This window comes from Athene cunicularia (genome assembly GCF_003259725.1).
Source record: "Athene cunicularia isolate RWA chromosome 3 unlocalized genomic scaffold, athCun1 chr3_part1, whole genome shotgun sequence".
Taxonomy (NCBI): Eukaryota; Metazoa; Chordata; class Aves; order Strigiformes; family Strigidae; genus Athene; species Athene cunicularia.
The window spans coordinates 123208813-123213488 of NW_020799097.1; positions in this window are offsets into that span (position 1 = coordinate 123208813).

The following is a 4676-nucleotide window of genomic DNA, read 5'->3' on the forward strand; positions in this document are numbered from 1 at the left end:
GGTGGGGGGGGTGTAGGTGTGTGTTTGGGTTTTTTTAATAAAAAAATTAGTAGGTTTATTTGGTTGTAACAAATCATCCCTTGTAACTGGAGTTTACAAGTCTCCAGATGAATTTCAGTAGACAATAGCATAAATGTACTATTAAATCTCCTGAAACTGAACAAGAGTTGTTATACCTATGTGGAAAATTCAGTTGACATTATTTATCATCTTATCTCATGTGACAAAAGCTGAAGAGACTGTAAAGGCAAGAAACTAGTTCTTGAAACAAATAAAAAAGCCCCTCAACACTATTTCAAGGACAGCACTGACTGGATATAAACCTTTATCATCCCAGAAGAAAAAGGAGCTTGAACAGAAACAATGAAATGGCTGGAAAGAAGGAAGGTGAATACAGGAGTCCTACAAAGAACACCCCTGACTTTTGGGAAATAATACTGGAGGGTGAGATAAGCAGCTCTTGACCAAGACCAAGTACTACAATTGAAGTCACTGCAACCTCAACAGTAATTTTATCATGTGATTGGACATTTTATTCTTTATTAGCAGAGATGTACAAGCCCTCTAAAACACATCCCTAAAGCCATTTAGAAAGAAAAAAATTTAAACATAGAAAATGACAGTTCTACAGCACATCAATTTACACTGGAAAGAAAAAGCCATATAACTAAACCCACAGATATTTGAAGCAGAAACCCAAATAAAATCTCTAAATATTCCTATTACTCTCAAACAGGTAGTCTATAAAACATTACATACTTAAAGTCAAATGCTTGTGTGCTGACACAAGTTAAAGTTAGGAAGCCAACACATTTGATTTTGAAACCAAGATTTCTGAAGTCCACAAGACCCACTCTTGAAGCTTTCAGTGCAGTATGAGTAATAGAGACCCAAGTTTAACACGAAATATTTTTTTTATACATACATGTATAAAATACAGATCCACATCAGCTTGAGCATTCTAAAACTGTTTCGAAAGGACAAGTTATACAAACAATTATATTCAAGTAAAAAGGAAATTAAATCTAGGTAGACCAGCCTCCCCTCTTCCCAGAAACCTTATTTTTATTGATGAGTACTCATGAGAAGGTAAAAAAAAGCAGAAGACAGTAGCAACCTCAAATTTGTTTCCAACTAGCAAATATAGAAACTTACAGTCCTGTACATAGACAATGACATCAAAGTATAGTTTTGCTGGTTCAGTAATAAAAAAAAAAATCCACATTGTACTCCTATAGCATAAAGTTTTCAAAACCTTGGAAAGTACTTTGATCAGCTGCAACTCTTTTGCTTGGCTAAGAAGCACCGCCAGCTCAGTGACTGACCTAGATTACCACAGCTTTATGGACAAGAATCAGATGCAGAAGGATGCTGATAAGCCTCCTAATTTATGCATTATATAGGCCAATATTACTTAAACAAGCTAAATTAAAAAATTAAAGTCATCATGACTCAGACTAAACAAAGCCTAGCTAAAAAGTGTTGGAATTTTTTTAACTGTATCTCAAAGACATATCCTAACATTATGAATCAGCCCTTTAAAACTTCTGAACTTTGCCGTTAAAAAGAAAGTTTGTCTGTATTTTTCACCCAAATCACGTGTGTTTTATTTTTGAGTCTTTTCATATTTATAGGCTTGTATAAATTGATGCTCACTTGAGTTATTTGAAATACCACATTTAGTTCCGTATTAACAACTGCTGCACCACTTGACATCAGAAGATCTCATACAAGAAATGCTGACAAAAATTAATTCTTAACCTGCACTGGACATACGCCCATATATATATATCATCCATCATAACAATGCTACCTATTTTTTTTGTTGACCATTTATCATCTTAACTTCAGCTAAAAATAAATCTTAATAGAGTCGAGAATATCCTCAGAGGCAAGGATGATCTAAAAAAACCCGAAGATGCAGCACTCAGAAAATGAGCTGAATAACATGACAGCAGCATCACAGTCAAAGGAAATTTACCTATAAGACTCCTTTTCTTTCCAGTTAACATTAAAAAAAAGAGGCAAGGAACAAGAATAGTAGGGACAAGCACAGGACAAAGATAACATGAAGAGGCTGCATGGGGGCTGAAACAGACTGTGAAAGCCCAATCAAACATGTAGGAAGATATTTGACCATCTAAAAATTTTCTCTCCTGCAACTTCTGCCATGAAAGAAACTTCCTTTCATTTTTCATTTCAAAGGACTTTTAAGACATCACAAGGATCATTTACACAACAGCAGCCCAGTAGCACAATACTTTGCTCCAGGTATGTTTCAATTACAGTTGCTAAAACAGAATCTGAAAGGAATATTAATTGTGCATTTAAAAATCTGATTATAGGTTTGATAGTCTACTACACGTTTAATCAGTTTAACCTATAAGAACCAACTGCATAATCAATTGTATGGGCTTTGGTATAACTAAAAAAAAAAAGTCAGCTATTTCCGATGATGTTACAGATGCATTTTGAAAGCTGAAGAGCTCCAAAATCGAAGAATCTGTATTATATATGAGTGTAAGGTTGCTAAATTAACACAACTGTGTTAACTCAAAAGAATACCATATTCAGTGTACCAGAAAGAAGAAAGTCATACCAGTATTCTTCCTCCCCTTGACTAATTAGTAATTAGCGATTCATAATTTTTTTTAAATGGGGCATAATCCCAATTCTCCTTGCAATATAAAAACAGCATGGGAATTCTTATCCTTAAGGTAGTTTTCTTTACGATTTCCTTTTTTGACTTCCAAAAGTGTTCCAACTGCCAACCATAAACTACTGAATCAAATTCGTTATCGTCCAACTGGAACATTAACATGGTGACAAACCATAGGTTTGACAGAACAACAACTCTGTTCATTAATTCACTTAGTTAATCCCTGCTTTATCTGGCATCTCAAACAGGGGCTAAGAGCTGGAACTGTGGTTTCATCTTTTGTAGTACTTTATATCCAACTCAGGCATATTCTCTGTCAAGATTCAACACCTGATTTAACTCAAAGTAGAATTTGAACAAATTTTTGACTGATACACATATTATTTATCTTCTCCACATTTTTGAGGGAATTGGCTCCCAAATTTAAGTCAGATATGAAATTAACATGCACTTTTGCACTTACTTATCTGTTCATTTAAACATTCTTCAAACATGCAAATTTTAAACAAATTGAAACAAACAATTTTTCAGTATGCTATATAGCAAGTGTGAAGTAAGTTCACATGATTCGTGTTATTATGAAATAATGTTAGGCCTTTTTAGTCCGTTTTCACCTACCTCAGCATATGGTTCTGCACAACGTAAAATAAGTTTAAAATGTTGCTCTTTTTAGATGTATTTTTGACTGAACCGTTTTTGTATAACTGCAGGTTTGAGGGGGCAGGGTGACGTAATGTGTAAATAGCTCTTTTTCGCAAAGCCATCCGGACTCCGTGTTCTAATGGGCCGGTCCAACTGGTTCTGTTCAGTGTTGTTTACAGTTATCCAGACCCAAAAAGAAATTGTTTGTAAGACGCATGCTCAAAGTTCGGGGTCACAAAAAGGGCAGGCCGAGGAAGAGCGATTATTTCATCCCACGACCACCAGAGAGGGGCGAAAAAAGACCCCAACAGACAAAGAGAGCATGCGGGAGAAAGATCTCCATAAATCCACCCTTTTCCTGAAAATCCTATGAATATGTATTAAAGGGTATAACTATGTGTGAGAAGAGAGAGAATAAATACTAAGGAGGGAAACCGGTCGGTGCGGGCCAGGTAGAGCAGGGGCTCCCGGTCCGTCCAGCGCTGGTTTTGCTTATCTTTATTTATTTATTTAATAAATTGGAAATTTTGATTATGACTAAATTTGGATGCGATCATTTATAACAGCAAGGATTCTTTTTTTTGAGGAAAATTATAACAGTTTTTACTTACACATAATAGAGCAGCTACTTCTATGATTTGTAATACGCAATAACCCAGGTTTCTGGCATCAGACCTTAAACCTTGAAGTGAAGATTCTGCCAAGAGTTTAACTGTTCATGTTTAGACTGCATTATTTTAAACACAATCACAGATTTATGTTGACAAGTGTCAGCATGTTTTTCAGATAACAATAGTTTAATGTTAGACTGATAATGGATTTCTATCAATTTCTCCTGACATGCTGTTGTCTAACATTTTCCAGAAAAGAGCTATTAAAGAACTGTGTTCTTTCAGATGCCATTTTCTGCAGTCTTTTACCCCTGTTTTTTTTTAAAAAAAAGCTGAAATCACTAGTTAACTTCTTGCTTCCACATGATTTTTTTATATTCTTTATGAAGGAATTTCACAAATTTCAGTAACAATGCTCTTCTATTTATGATAAAGTCATACTATAAATGTAATCCACTAATACACTTATGAGTACATCTGACATTTTACTTTAAAGAAAATAATTGCTAATTATCTTGGAGAATCAATTCTGTTACTGTAGCTCTTGGTTTAAATCTTTTTACTAAGGTCAAAAGGATTTAAAAGTGTAACTCAGGTTAATTTAAAACACTCAGAGAAAACAGAAATGAGTAATGCTAGAAAAGACAGAAGTAGTAGTCAACTTAAGTTTTGATAGGGCAAAGATTCAGAAAGACAAAATGCATATCTGCTTTCCTCATACACGGATCACATCCTTGTTCATTACCTTTTTGTAGAATAATAGC